The sequence below is a fragment of the Talpa occidentalis genome, unplaced genomic scaffold (genome assembly GCF_014898055.3).
Source record: "Talpa occidentalis isolate TD23 unplaced genomic scaffold, MPIMG_talOcc4v2.1 talOcc4.3, whole genome shotgun sequence".
Taxonomy (NCBI): domain Eukaryota; kingdom Metazoa; phylum Chordata; class Mammalia; order Eulipotyphla; family Talpidae; genus Talpa; species Talpa occidentalis.
In genome coordinates, this window is record NW_023603184.1 from 28142983 (window position 1) to 28158744 (window position 15762).

Genomic DNA, 15762 nt, shown 5'->3' on the forward strand with positions numbered 1-15762 from the left:
ACTGGTGGCCCTGGTTGGCAGAGTTGGCAGGTCAGAAGAAAACTTGGGTGTGAGTGGGAGAAACCAAGAACAAACTGGAACTCGGGCACCTTGAACCCTTGAGGAGAAGCTAGAGTGGGAATCTCATCACCTCCAACCTCGACCGTGAGATGACCTATAGAATCAGCTCGCACCTTCCCTGGCTCGCACCTTCCCTGCCTGCACGCAGCAGCATTGGAGGAGGAACATCTGTGTGAGCAGGTGGAGGCCTGACTGCTGCCTCCTACCAACCACACCCATGAGTGGCAGCGGTGCCCTGTGCCCTCACTGATCTTCCAAGCATGTGGCCTGTTGTCACTTCCACCTTCCTAAATGTCCCTATAGCTAGTCCTAACTGGAACCATCTAGGAATTATAGGAAACCCGGTTTCTACTTTAATAAGTTACTGCAGTACAAAGCCACCACCTTAAAACTTTAAAAAGGAGGAAAACATTATTATAATTAGTCTTTTTCCTCGTCCCTTATTTAGGTTTTCTAAATTCCTGCTATGAGTGAGATCATCCAGTTTTTTTCTTTTTCTTTCTGGCTTATTTCACTGAGCATGATCCCTTCCAGCGCCATCCATGTTGCTGCAAATTGCATGAGTTTATCTTTTTTGATTGCTGAGGGATTAGGGTCAAAATAAGAGGGGTGGGAATTATATGGGGACTATAACCAAGATGAAAATGCATATTGTGGAAAAATGATGTAAAAAATACATAAAATTAAAAAAAAAAAGGAGTAAAGCAGCTAAGATTTAAGCAGAGCCAACAACCTTCATGCACGTCATCTCATCTGAACTGTACACGGTTCTCACAAAGTGAGGGGTGTTATCTCTGTCACTTGCAGGCTCAGTCACACCATTAGGGAGAATGGAGGTTGGAGCCCAGGTTGTTGGAACCTGAGGGTTTTCCACCAGAGTCACCTGTGAAGCTGGTTAAGGCTTTTTCTATCTGGGGACTCCTGTTCCATCCCAGTAATACTCTGGGTGCAACCCCACTCATCTGAAAAGGGGGAGAACAGCCCACCCCTTCTGGACCTTTCAGAGGTTGGGCTCGTGCCATCTAAGGCTACTCTAAGAGAAAGATTTGGAGAAGCAATTGGGCAGGAGTTGAATTGTACTTAAAATGTGTTTGCTACAAAATGCACTGAGCTTATTTTAGAAATACTTGATAGGGCGTGGTATGTGGGTGGGGTGGGAGTGGAAAATGGACAGTCAGAGAGGAGGCCAAGAAGTGAAAAGCAGAATTTCTCCCTGAGAGTTCATCTGGACCTGGGTCTTGGCCATGGTCTAGCCTCTTTGCAGAAACAGTGGGTAGGTGGTCCAGACGCCTGGATTTATAGATTGTGTTTAAAAAGTTTCCTCCTTGGTTCCTCCAACAAACATTTGCTGACACCTCCCATGTGTTGGGTGCTGTTTAAGCAACGCACCCTTAGGATACAAGGTGGTGCCACTCCTGTGCTCATCTCAAGGGATGTAGGGTTGGTGGGGACTCAGAGAACTGACCCTACTCTCCCAGGCTGGGCTTCCCCAGACACGCATCCTGAGATAAGAATGGGAGTGCAAGTAGTTTATTTGGGAGTCATGGCGGAAGCACCAGTAAGGGGTTAGGGAAGTGTAACAGGAAAGTGCGGGGAGGGAAGCCAATAGGTGACTGTGTGGGCACCTGTGGACTCTCTGGGACAGAGAGAGAGAGATCCAACTTACCTCCAAGGTATTTTACCTGAAGGGTGAGACAGTTAGTGTAGGTATCCACCAACTCTTGCCCACCCTTGCTTGAAGGTTGCTCCAGGGGTGGTAAATGTCCGGTACTCTGGCCTGCCCTGTGCATTGTCTGAGCTTGCCGCTGAAGCTAGAGGAAGCTGACAGGCAGGGAGTCATCAGTGCTTGCAACAGGAAGCCACTGGCATAAGATGGAAACCACAACAGCATCTGCTATACCTACCCAACATAAGCTGCTGATCCGCCTCCCTCCTAACCTACTCACTGTCATCCAGGCATCTGCCTCTCTCCCATGCAGTCTGCGTGTCTCAGGAAGCTGAGCCCTCCTCAGCGCTAGGAGGGCCACTGACTGGCATGGCCTATCAGCGCATTCCAAGCCTCTGTCTATGGCCTGGGTTCAAGTGGATTCAACAGTGGACCTCAGAACTCCTGCTTGAAATGCTAAGTCAGAAACATTCTTTTAGATGAGGTAGCTTGTGGCAATCAGAGCTATAGGCACTGGCTACAGTGAGGAAAACCAGCCTGAAGGCACAGCCAACACAGAGGAGGGCAGTGCCAAGAGAAATGCAAGAAAGGCAGCTAATGCTTTTAGTTCTGGACTCTGGTCATAGCCGCAGTTTCCTCTCCTATTATAGTCACGTCTGCTCCGTCACATGTACTGGTAGCCCCGACTCTGTGGAGAGACAGAACTTCTCTCCCTATCTCTATGCCGGTTCTGGAGAAATCTGCTGGGGCAATATGTGTGTCTGTTGGACTCTGCTAGGGCCATATGCGTGTCTGTTGGACCAGCCACCCCTGGGGCCCTGTGGTTCACCAGGTTTGGGAGCTGGGCCCAGTCTTGCAGCCAGGAGGGTGGGGGCTTTCCCCAAGTAAGAGGGGCTGGGGGAGCTAACCAAGGAGTGCCTACCCCTGTAAAAACATTAGGGACTGTAGGCCTTTTATCTGGGTTTGGCCTCCTTCTCTAGCTCCATCTTGATTTATTTCTATGCTTTATCACTGCAGCACCTTCGGAGTCCAGAATAGTGCAAGGAACGTGGTGGGCACTCCATAAATGCTCAACAGATGAAGGAAGGAAGCCCTTACCGTTCCCGGCACCCTGTCTGACTTCTCCTTTTAGTCACTCTCTATCCGGAGTGCTCCCATGCTCCTCCCCACCTGCCCCTTGACAGTTATTCCTCTCTCACAGCTCAGCTAAAGGGGCATCTCCCCTGCGACTATTTCCTATTTGCTCCCCTCAATGCCCAGGAGATGGCCGCTCTCCCTCTGTCCCACAGCACCTTGGGTAGACCCCGGGAGCATTATATTGGGAACTGTGAAGAGCGCCGACTCCGGAGTCAGCTAGTTGGATTCCCTCTGCCAGGTGCTGGCTCCTGGGAGACCTCGGGCAACTGACTTCTCTGGATTCCATTTTCTTATCTTTAATGTGTGGATGACAATAGTGTCCATCTAAAAATGTGATTGAGAGGAAACGTACCCACAGATTGAATACCGAAGTGGCCATGTCCCTGACCTAGAGTTGCTCACGAAACTGATGCCTCTTACAAACTCCAATTTTCTTTTTTTTTAATACTTTTTTTTTTTTAAAGATTTGTTTATTTATTTATTTATACAAGCACTGGGTACAGTCAGAAGCGCGGGAGGGTGAGAGAATTCACCAGAGCCAGAGCGGGGAGCAGAGCAGGCAGAAGGACCGAAGTACACTGCTGAGGGGAGCAGCGGGTGAGGCAGGAGAGGTCTGCGCGCCCTGTGGGACCCTCCTCCGGTGGCCAGGGATCGAACCAGCGCTGCAGAGTCTGCGGGCAGCTTTGCAACCCAGCACTCAACCGCTGCGCCACCAGGGAGGTCCCAAACTCCAATTTTTTATGCACTTATTGGTGTCAGTCCCAAATTTATTTTATTAAGAAACCCTTATATAGAATTTATTTACATAGAATAGATAAGTACCCTTCTCTGTATGTATTGCCCTACTACTATGCTATTACTGTTCCTCTACTACACGTGAGGAACCTGCTGCCCAGAGAGGTTAAGTCACTTGCCTAAGGTCACACAGCTGATAATTGTCAGAGCTGGGATTCAAACTCAGGCTCCTTGACTTCATAGTGTTTGCTACTATTTGATTGTGACATCTTTTAGAGTAACTGCACCGTACATATTTGCGGGGCAGAGATTTGATGGCTAGACAGACAGATGAACTTGAGTGAGTCCCTCCATGAACTGGAACAGAAAAGAGTACTCCATCCTTGCCCCTAGTCAGCTGCTCTTTGGAGGATTTGAGAGTTGACTCCCTAGCTCCATTCGGTTACAGCAGCATGTTCTAGAATGGGCTTGGCATGGCCAAGAATCTTCCTGAGCTGGAGGTATGATCCAGCAAGCCTCAACGATGAAGTGGATTTTATGGCACTGATTAGTCTCTTGGGCCCTTAAGGTCTTGAGTCCTAGCCCTGTTTCTGGGGCTGGGGTCAGACCACTTTCATGACTGAATCTCTCTCCCTCTCTCTGCGCATACATACTCTGTCTCTATTTTCTCTGGTGGGTATGTCAGCTCCTGCCTGTAGCCTCAGCTCTCCAGCACCAACTTTCCCACCAGTGCTGACAAGACACACACATTTTCCAAGTGCAGTGGAATCTCTGAGGACTTTACTTATTTCCCCAGGTGTCATTCTTCTCCCCACGACCCCCATACCCGCATTTCAAAATGTCTCTGGAAAATCCACTGAAAGTATAGTAGACCTGATGAGTTCCTGGTGACCTTGGATACCAGTATATATCTTATCCATGAAAAAATAGTGCATTCTGAGGCCTATCAGGATGATAACAGTGGGAACAAGGCCCCAGTGATCTTGCTTCTCACACCCCCCTGAGTCTAAGGGAGGTAAAAATGTTTCCACTTCCTGGCTTAGAAAGTCCTTCTCCAAAGATAGCTCTCAGGGCGGCCTGTGGCCAATCAGCCTTTTCTCATCATTTTACAAGGTCACTCTGTATAGATACCAGCCTTCCTCTTCCTTCTGAAAGACCAGAGTCCTCTGATAGCAGTTTGGGAAGGAAGCTGGTGAGAACCATGCTCACCATTTCTCCCCTTCCTGGGGTATATAAACATGAGGAAGAGGTCCAAAGGCATGGGCCCTTTTTCTCATTGGGGTTTGGGGGGGACTCACAGGTGATAATTCTCCCCATCATTCAAATGCTGTGAGAGGCACCGGGCTTCCCTATAGAAAATCTCTGCATCAGAAACCCATGTAGTTCAACTCTGACCTTTCTGAATGCAAATTGTTCATCTGGAAATAAAAGGAAGCCAGGCACAACACCCCCACAGCCCTCTCGGAACACCATCAGGTCGGGGAGCAATGGGGATGGAACTCACAGGCTGCAGCTCTCTCGGGGGAGGCACGCATGGTGCTGTCAAGACCCATTGCTTCCTGTCTGAGCCGGAGATATTTTGGTGGATGAATCTGGGCCTTCCTTTCCTCCCTCCCTCTGATGCTAATGTGGCCATCTGCGTCTCCCAGACAACCTTCACAAGCGCATACTCACCATCCTAGAAGAGTAGGCTGAGGAAGGGATTGCAATTATATATAGAATATTGAGTGGCTGCATAAGAGGTTGAGTTTGCCTGGCTTGCCAAGAGCAGAGCAGGGGCCTTGATGCCTGGGACCCATTCCCATACTCTGGAATGCTCACAAGTGCCCTCCCTTTTCTGGAGCTCCATTTATTATTTTATTTCTTTAATCTACTAAGCAAAGGACTTAGATCATAACTCCCCTAAAGTCTGCTCAAATGTTGCATGAACTTTTCTTTGAAGAGCTTAGTTGTATAAACTCCCAGCCACAGTCTGGGTCCAGTGGGATATCCCATGGTCACTGCTTTGTCCAGAGGAGAGGGAGTTGTGATTTCCTGTCCCCATTCCTCTCCATCCCCTGGGAGATGGCCAACAGGGTAGTTTGTGTGAGCCACTAGGGTCTCTACTAACTCAAGAGGTCCCTCCATGTGGGAAGCCCTGATCAGCAATCAGGTAACCCTAGATGGAAGATAAACTCACCCCTTGGTCCTCATACCCACCTAGGAAGGGACTCCTACTTGAGCCCCCTGAGTTAAAAAGGTTGGGTTTTGGGAATAGGGTTGGAAAGAGGAGTCAAAGGTCGTGGGAATGTGTAGATTACTTTTAGTTTTTGAGCCACTGGAACTTCTAGGCTGAGGAGTCCTATCTCTGAAAAACCTGGTTGGCTCCCAGTGTTCCTGAAGTAGTGTTAAATTTGTTTAATTTGAAGAAGCTTGTTCTATAGGTAAGGTAGTGGGAATTCTAAAACATAAATAATAAAGGCTACAGCTACCATAGTACCATGTACGTCTGATATTCACCAGCTGCATTGTGTATTACACAAGCCCCGGAACCACACCCAACTCACAGGGACATTTGTGAAATGAAAGATTCTGTCTCCATCACCCTCCCTAACATTGGTGTCTCAGACCCAGACCAGAAGCAAGATCCCTTGTGTCTGAAGCTCCTCTCGATCTCTGCTTTCCTTTGTCAGTCTGTAAATAAAGCAGGGCCATACTAGTCTTGTCCTCTCTCCCTGACAGTGCCCAGGCCAGAGTTCAACAGAGTCAGATGTCCAGGTGATACTTTCAGGGAAAGCCCTGGCCCATCTAGGGCTCTAGAAGCATGGGCAGGGCTATGCAGGCTCCAGTGCACAGTGGCTAGGCAAGCAGATTCCAGAATCCGATAGCTCTGGCTCAAATCCAGACTCTGATACTTATTAACTATGGGAAGTTGACAAGTCATTTCACTTCATGGAGTCTCTATTTCCACGTCTATCAAAGGAGATGGTAATAAAAATATACACCCTGCAGGCTCATTATCATGATTAGGCGATATGATAGGACACAACGGGCATCACAGGCAGGATTCCAGCAGAGTGGGGAGCTGCCCCTCTGAGACTCACTGCTGGCTGCCTGGCAAATTGAAAAGGGATGGCCTTTGCCAAAAGTTCATTTGTAGGAAGTTGATTGAACTGTGAGTCTGCTAAAAGAGCTGCCAAATAGGAGAAACTCTTGGAAAACACAAAGCACCTGGTAAGGAGTAGAAAAAAAAAAAAAAAAGGCTCAGGGCTGATGGGGGCAACTTCTATTACTCCTTGTGTGGAAAAGGGAAGGTAGTCTCTCCAGAAGGTGGTCTGGTGCTGTAGAAATTCTAGCAGCATTGAGCCACTGTTTTATCACTGCCCAAGCCTGTCTGTCCTCTTCCTTCTCGTCAGCTCAGTTCCAGGAACATTTACTAATACCTGCATTGGGCCAAGCAGTGATGGGCCCTGGACCCCAGCGGTAAGACCCTGCTCCTGCTCAGGTGATCCCTGTTGTATAATCACTGCTAGCAGGGCAGTCTGCCCCAGGTGTTTGCAAAGTTCCATCACACCCCTCTGCAGGTCCCACGCCATTCCGTTGTATTTTCTGTGACCAGTGATTTTCTGTGATCAGAGTCTGGAACTGTGAGGTTATAGACAGGCCCAGAAAGTGGGCAGAGATTAAGGCAACCATTTGACAGCCAAGAGAAGAGGGTGTGTAGGGAATTTGACTAATACAACATAGGTGGTCTGCACCAAATTCCCTTTTCCCACCAGCTGTACTCTAAGCAAGACCCGGCCGGGTAAGGGGAAGCGTACCAGCTAGAGTCTAGCTAGTCCAGGGTGGTCCAGAAGCAAAGCAAGGAGGGAGGTCCCCAGTCGGTACTGGAGGAGCTATGCTGTTCCCTTAAATCCAAAAGGGGGGCGCTGAGCCTTGCTTTCCAGCTACCTAAGCCATGGAGCTTAAGGTCCAACCCTTGCCTCTCCCTGGCAGTAGGGTACCGGCACTGCGGGTGTGGGGGTGTGCGCGCGGGGGTGGTGTTGCGGGGGAGGGCTCATCTCACACCGCACCCCGCCCCATCGGCCCTCCGTGGTCTCAGACCTGCGCTGATCTGGGTGGGGGCGCCAGGCCGCGCGTCCTCCGGGGCCGGCTGCTGCCCACGTGCGCCCGCGCGCGCCGCGGTGACAGCTGGCCCCCCGGGGCGGGGCTGCCGCGGAGCGAGGGTGGGCTCCGCGCGGTGCTGCCATTGGCCTCGGGCTTCGGGCCGGGGGTGGGGCCGCGCCCCCGGCTGCCCGGCCATTGGCTTCGCCGCCCGTGGGGGCGGATCCCAGCCCTGCAGGCGGCGCGGCGTTGGGCTGCAGGGGATCGCCGGGCAAGCCTGCGCGCGGCCCCTGCTCCCCACAGCTCCGCAGGCTGCCGTGGGTCCTGCCCCTGCTGTGGGTCCTGCCCGCGGCCCGAGGAGAAGGCAGGAGCGGCCCGAGGCCCGGCTGCGGCGGGGCTCTTGGTAAGGCGGGGTCGGCTCGGGGTGCTGGGGAGGGCAGGCGAGCGGGGGCCGTGCCAGCCCAGGCGGGACTCTTGCGCCCCGGCCCGCGCCCGGGAGGGTCAGGTGCGGCGCGGCATCTCCCGCCTTAAACCCACCCGGCCTGGCTCTGGGCGAGCAGGTGGCGCTAACCCAGGAGCCCGGGCTGCCCGGATCATTTTAGAACGCAATGAAGCTTCCCACCCCTACTCCCAACTCGCCTTACTCCGCCCCCCAATTCCCAAAGACGGCAATTCTAAGCCCAGAAAATCCCCAACGTCTACACGGAGTGGGCGCGACGCGCCTGCAGCATTGCCTGCCACCAGGGCAGAAGATCATTCCCAAACTTTGCTTCCCACCATCTGGACTCCGCACCGTTCCCGAGCTTCCCCAGCTCTTCACTAGGCAGCCCCCCAGCTCCGTCCCCCCGTCCTGTTCCCCTCCCTCCTTAACAACAGGAAGTTCAGTTGAGCCAAATGTCAGTGGCCTGGCCTCTTGGGGCTGGGACCCGGGCCCTGGTGGGGACCCGATGGCCCAGGCGCGGCCCTGCCCCTGCTCACTGCATATCCGGGACGCACCCCCCTGGGGTGTCTGCTGAGACAGACTTGCGGACTGGCGCGCCCTGAGAAGTGAGGTCTTGAGCGCAGCGCAGCCTCTGCTTACACTGACCTGGCTTCCAGGCCGGAGCAGGTGGGGTTAACTTTATCTTACACCAGCCTCTGGGCAGAATGGGGAAGGGCCTTTGCTGGATGGGGAAGAGGCGTGTTGAAACCAGAGTAAACGTGTGTCTCCTTCCACATTGTTTATTCTGAAGCCTGGGTTCTTAAAGCTGAAAGAACTTTTTTTGGAAGCCGGTGGGACTCCTCTGGACCTGTGGCAGCGTGCAGACCCTCCTACTGCCAGTCTCCCCTGCTCACTACAGTCTTCTGTGGTTTTCATGAAGGGTGAAGTCACTAATCTGCCCCTTCTGGGCAGGTCCTGCGGGAAGAAAGCCAGCGGCGGGTTGGTCCTCTGACGTTTGCGTGCCTGGGTGCCTTGGCACCTGCACCCGCTCTGTTACGGTCCCCTTCCCATGAGAAGTGGACCCAGTCAGTGGACCTTCAGTCTCCAGGGCAACCTCACCCAATGTTCTGAAGACTCTAAAGAACCCCCCTTCAGGCAGAGAGAAGACAGATTTATTAAGTGCCTACTGTGGGGACAGGTCCTGCCATGTGGCACTTTTGCGGCCAGTTTTACAAGTACCTTCCAAAAACTCTTGAGAGTTTTGCCCTCTACATTTTAGAGAGGACAAGAGAGACTCAGGGATGGTAAGAGCACAAGGTCACTCAGAAAGTGGCTGGGCCAGAATTTGAACTTGGCTCTGTCAGGTCCTGTCTTGCTTCCCAGTGGTTCTAGAAAGTGGTGATCATGGCCTTATATCATGCTGACCAGAGGCTCCTGGCTTCCAAAATGAATTTGTCCAAAGAGTTGGGAAATGCTTCTTTGGGATAGCACTGAAATCACCCCGGTTAGCTCTGCAAACCCCTTGCTCACTTTGTCCTTCCGTCAGGGGTGGTTGTGCTGTGATGAGGAGGAAGTGACTACTGGTGTGTGGATGTTACAGGTTGAGGGCAGGGTGAGTAGAGGAAACCTGTATCTGCCATTGACTTGGTTTCACCTCAACAAGTTGGCTTCTGGAATGGTCTAGGAGGGCCATTTTGTAGAAATAACTTCTATGTTAGGATTGATTCTAGTTTTATTTATACTTGAGGGGGGGCGGGGAAGCAGTTGTTTTCTCTCCCAGTAATAGCTGTAAGGTTATCGTGGTGCATAGTCCGAGCACACCTTTATAAAGTTACACCTCTGGCATTACTTTTTTCTCTGCCTCCCTCCTTCTTCAGACCCAAGGCTGAGTTTCTACTCATTCCTCTCTTCTCAAAGAAAGTCATGGTTATTCTATTCTCAGCCATTTACATTTTAATATAAATCAGCTTAAGGACTAAGTTCTGATTGTAGCTGTGGTCATTAGAGACCCATTTCCTGGAGCAGCTGCCTACGAACGGGGTGTGTCTCTGTTCTGGACCCGAACAGGGTGTGTCTCTGTTCTGTACCCGCTGTTCACATCCTCATATCATTTTGCCTCCCAGTCGTGGGCCTGATGCTCACTCCCTGTTACTGAAGGATAGCTTTAACTCTGGTGGGGTAGGGGAGAGTGCATGAAGATTTGGGCTGAGCATTGTCTCCTGGGGATAAGGGTCTTGTTTAGAAAACCCAGGGAATGGAGGAGTACTGTCGTCCATCGTGCTGGGATTTTTCATACTTTATATCATTAGAACCCCACATTAGTTCTCTGAAGTAGGAGGTGCGATTATTCCTATTTTACAGATGAGGAAACTGAGACTCAGGAAAGTTAAAACTTGCCCCCTGCACCTAGCTAGCAAGCAGCGCCATTAGGATTCTGGCTCAGTCTGTATGAGTGAGGCCTGCATGGTAAACCAAACGCAAGGGAAGGAGAAAAACCCTGTAGCCTTCTCGGAATTCTGGAGGCTTGGTGTACACAGCTCCCCTGCTGTTCTTACTGTTCCCCACTTCAGACTGTAATTACTTATAGACTTGTCTTCCATGCCATTATGAAATGGCACTGAAAACACTCGTAAACGTGATCATCCTCGCAAATCCTCTTTGCCCTTTGCCCTGTATTCCCTTCACATTTTATCCTAGTCTTCATAAGGTATCTACCACAATGTCTTGCAGTCTTCTATTTTAAAATATCATGAGCATTTTCAAACACAAAAATAGAATCATGTGATGAGTCCCATATACTCATTATCCAACTTCAGCAGTCAGCAAGATAATGCCATCTTTCCCCTTCCCTTCTGTTCTTTCCTCCTGAAGTATTTTAAAGCGAATCTCTGATATCATGTCATTTTGCCCCTATATAACCCAGTATATATCTATTTTCAGAGAACATTCTCTTTCTTAACTAAGTGCCATTATTGCATTTAACAGAATTTGCAGTAATTCTTCGGTCACATCAGTTCATATTCAGGTTTCCTTAACTGAGAAATAACCTTCATCGCTGGTTTGTTCAAATCCAGATCGCAACAGTGTGTGTGCTGCATTTGACTGTCGGTCCTTTTATGCCTGTTTTAAGCTAGAAGGCCCCCCTCCCCTGCAACCAGCTGTTTTACTCTCCCTTTTAAGCACCTCTCTCCCCTGCTGGACGGAAGGCCCTTGTGACAGGAGCTGGCTTGCGTGCTGGCTTGACACAGCGCTGTGTCTGGGATGGGGCAGAGGCACAGAGTGCATCTGTCCAATTGTGTCATAGCCACTCGGGAAATGTATTTTGAATGAATGAGCCCTGTTGTGGGTTTTTGTGATTGGCTATGCCTGTGTTAGATAAGAGGTTTTCAAAAACGATGACTTGCTCGCGTGTGGACGTTTCCTCGGCAAGCGTCAGTCTGTAAACATCCTGAAAGAATAGAACTTTTGGCTGTGCTCAGCGGCTCTGGTTGGTGCTGGGGAATCCAGACAGCCACGCTTGTGCCCTGATCACCAACCGGCCTCCCAGATCACATGTGGGCTTGATAGGGACTGACATCATTTCTGCCTGAACTTTGAATCCTGATTCATTCAGCCGTCGGGGATGGCCGTGTTGTGACCCGGGAGCTCCGTGTTTACGCTGAGTGCAGGCTGCACACACCCGCGTCCCTCTTTCTGGGCAGGTCATTATTTTATGCCTTCCCGAGCATTCTCTCCCTTGCCTTCTCCCTTGTAAATTGTGGGACCTTCTCAAATCATTCTTCATGGGCCACTGGCGGGTTGTGTCGGGAAATGAGCACGTATGACCTCCCAGCTTCTTGCATGAATGTGTGGTGAGGAGATAATATCCTCCCGGCACCTTCGTGGGCGTCCTAATGAAGAAGACAGAGGTGATGAGAGAAGGAACAGGTGTGCTCGCTCCCCTTGATGATGCGCGGCGCACCTGCTTCCTGGGCAGACTCCAGAAGGTCTGCCCCACCCAGCAGGGCCCCTCTGCTAGCAGCCCCTCAAATGGGCTTCCTTCCTCCCCACCCCCCGGCCCCCAACATTTACATGAACTCTTTCTGGATCGTAGTGGACTTTTCTCCTTTATCTTTTACTCTCAGTATTTCTCCCCAATTTTTATACTGAAAGCATTTTATTTTTCTGAAGGAAAATCCAAATATTTGTTTTTTTATTTTCTCTTAAAAAGGAGACAATTTCCTTCAGCTGATTTGGATGGGTAGATGTAAAGGCAGGAAGGGCCAGAGCAGGATCTCTATGACCTGAGCAGACGGGGTGAAGGAGGAGTCCTGGAGCCCTCAGTGGCTTTTTCAAGCTTTTATTGGGATTTACCAGGTACATGGCAGGCAGAGGTACAGGGTGGGGGAACTGGGGGGCGGTGGCCAGGAGGCTGGCAGGCCTGCCCACCCCCAGCAAATCTTCACTCTCTCTGGGTTCTCCAGCCTTCTCTCGTGTTCTCTCTGCTTCTCTCGTGGTTCTGCTGGCATCCCCGTGACGCCAACCTTATAAGCCCAGTATGAGCCCAGGTGAATCCCATCTACCTATGCCCACACCCGACTCCAGGTGCCCGCCATCAGGCATGCATTAGGGACCGCAAGGATCCATCATCTCTCCTGATGGCGGGAGGGCAGAAAAGCCCGATATCATTTACTTACCCTACAGTAGACAAAATTTTATGTGCATTTGCAACAGCTTGTTTATAAGGAGTAGGCCCCAGAGCCACTGGGATTTTGATAATTTTATGACATTATTCTAAAGAACATATCTGGGCTCCCTAAGAGAAAATTAAAATTAAAAAGCTTAGAGGTCGGGCAGCTCATATATTCGTGGAGCGCTGCCCTGTCTCCTGTTCTACCTCCTCCCTTTTCTTCCTGAGAATTTCATTTTGGTCTCCCGCAGATGAAATCATTCTAATGGTAGTCTCCTGATTTTGATATTCTTTAATTCAGGGAGGATGAGATAGCAGAGGAATACAAAATGATATAGTGCGCTAAGACAAGGCAGGGGACACAGCTTCAGGCTCCTGTGGCCTGTCTTGTTCCCTTGGGAAAGTGCCTGATAGTCAAATTCCGTGTTCACTTCAGGGCGCCCTGACCCCTCCCTCTAGATTCTGTTTCCCTGCTGGTGTCCTCCCAGAGATACAAACAAGGCTGGTCTGGGCTGATAAGTCTCCCCCTCTCTAAAGCACTGGTCAGCTGCTCTTAGAGACCCCAAGCTGCAGGCTGATCAGGGACCTGGGCCTACTGCTCGCAAACCAACCTTCCGCTGCAGGGTTGGGTCCCCCTGGGGTCTGATTTTTAGGAGGCTCTGCTTCTTCATCAGCTGTTGTAGAGGTGCCTATCGATGTGTCCCAAATAAAGAGGCTTTTCGTGAATGCCAGGGGTGGCCTCTTTTCTTAAATGTAATGGCACTATCCATCCACACACCCGATTGTGCGCAGTTCATTTCAGGAAATCTGTCCTGTCCCTGGTGACCAGTGTATGTCAAGGTGCTGGGCTTCTTAGGGTTGGGGTTCTGGTGCACACTATCTGTGCTCGTGTTTCTTCTCCCTGGGGTTCAGGGTGATTTCCCACCCTAAATCCCCTCGTCCCCTTGGCTAACCAGACACCATGTTTCACTTGCATTCCTTCCAAGGCTGCATTTCTTTCTGGGGAATCTGAGGTAAAGGCGAGGCCAAGAACAGGGACTCCTTCCTTGCCAGTTTGGGGTACAGGTTTTTCTCCTTTCCGCTCAATGAGAGATGTCCAGTGCAGATGTCTGCCCTGCAGGCCTCAGAGGAGACTGGCCAGGAGTTGGGTGTCGGCCCCTAGTCCCCAAGCTGCCACAACAGCAGGTTGATGGGACATTTGCAGGCCCAAGCTTCTGACACACCCAGTTCAGAAGCCCAGCTGTGCCAGAGACAGTGGGAGTCTAAGAACATCCCGTTCTGGCCTTGCCACTGGACTATCAACGTGTTAAGAAGTGGATATGACTTTTTTGCTCTCCTGACTCTGCATGGCTGGCCTTGGCTACTTATCTGAGTACAGACTGTATCTGGTAAAGATTTGCAGGATCTCGGGGTTTAATTTGTGCCAGTGCCAGGAGGATGAGGTATAGAGGGGGATAAAGACGTGCCTGGGGGAAAACAAATCACTTAGCTCTCTTGGTCACTGAGAGCTGATCCCTGGAACAGAGTGGGTCCAGGGTTTCTACCTGGGGCCTGGCAGAGCTGCTGACCCATTTGAGAGATAGCTGGTCATCCCGGGGGGAGTGGAATGGAGGGGTCAGAGTGCAGTGTGCAGAGCTAGGACTGCTGTCAGCCACTCTGCTATCATAGCAGCTGGGTTTTTGCAAAGGTGATAAATGCAGGATAACCTGCTTGGAGGAGGGAAGTCTGCTAGCCACATGGAAGGGAAACCAGGACAGAAGAATAAGCTGGGGGGATCTGGATAGTCTCTTTCCCCAGGAAAAGGATTCAGTCAATATCTTTCTCAGGGAATGTCTTATGGACTTGTATATTATGTCGGGGTCTTGGAGACCCCGGGATCCACACTAGAAGAGCTAATCTGCCATCTGTCTGTTGCTGTAGCACTTTACTAAGGAAGGAGACTCTGGATGAAGTCTGAGGCCTCTTCTGGTTTCCAGGCTTGCTACAGCCAGGCATTCAGGAGTCCCTTGGTCCAGAGTCCCACATCCAGCTTGGGTGTGTCTGTTGTCTTGTACCTAACATCTTGGACTCTCTTAAAAAGAAGTCACCCAGGGCCTCCCCTGGTGGCGCAGTGGTTGAGCGCTGGGTTGCGAGGCTGCCCGCAGCCTCTGCAGCGCCAGTTCGATCCCCAGCCGCTGGCGAGGGTCCCACCAAAAAAAAAAAAAAAAAACCAACAAAAAAACAAGTCACCCACAGGTGCAGATATCGAAGACAGCACATCTCCCACACACAGCTGCATGGTACTCAGCCCCCTCTCCAGCACAGGAGATGTTCCTCAGCGCCCTCTTACACGCATGCATGCGCACACACACGGTATTCACCTTATACACACACACACACACACACACACACACACACACAGTAAAATATTCACTCAGTACAAGGGATTCAGTGAAAAGTAAATCTCCCCTCTCCCCTGTCTTCCAGGTCTCAGTTTCTTCCCCAGTGGCATCTGCTGTTCCTATGGATCTTGCAGACACAGTCTAGGCATAGTTTTGCCCCTGTTTGCTCCTTGAACCTGCTGGGCAGTTCTGCAATTATTTGAATTAGCCAAAACGTGTATCTTGCCCCTCCACCCTACTCTGCTACTTCTCCCCTTTAGGAAACTCCTTGTGTTAGATTTGTGGGTACAGAGTCTGAGCACTGAGGATAAACCTCATGTGCATGTTCTGGATACAGTAATAATAGGCACAAACGATTGTGCCAAGACAGCCCTGGGATCGAGGCCTGTCCTCAGACAAGTCAATGAACCCTCATATTTTAGTCTATAAAGGGGGAGATAATTATACCTATCTCAAAAGATTGATACAGAGATGAAATTAAAATCTTTGTGGTGCACCTCATACTGCAGGCATGCAAAAATGCTTTTTTCTCCCACTTGTCAGGAGTGACCTTTTTTCAAAATGAATGAAACTAGAAAGGAATTATCTGAATGGTTCCTGGAAACACTCT

General features: G+C 50.7%; 1 protein-coding gene across 11 annotated transcripts in view; it reads left to right on the forward strand.

The window, feature by feature from the left end:
- Nucleotides 1-7964: 7964 nt before the first annotated feature.
- The window catches only part of MICAL2 (microtubule associated monooxygenase, calponin and LIM domain containing 2), a 209100-nt gene continuing 201302 nt past the window's right edge, over nt 7965-15762 (forward strand). For 10 of the 11 annotated variants that reach the window (XM_054699375.1, XM_037522672.2, XM_037522674.2 and 7 more), the window contains exon 1: nt 7965-8084. The gene's annotated coding sequence lies outside the window, so the exon portion shown is untranslated. Of the gene's footprint in view, nt 8085-8670; nt 8790-15762 lie in introns of those variants that run through there. The other variant, XM_037522673.2, reaches the window with a different exon arrangement.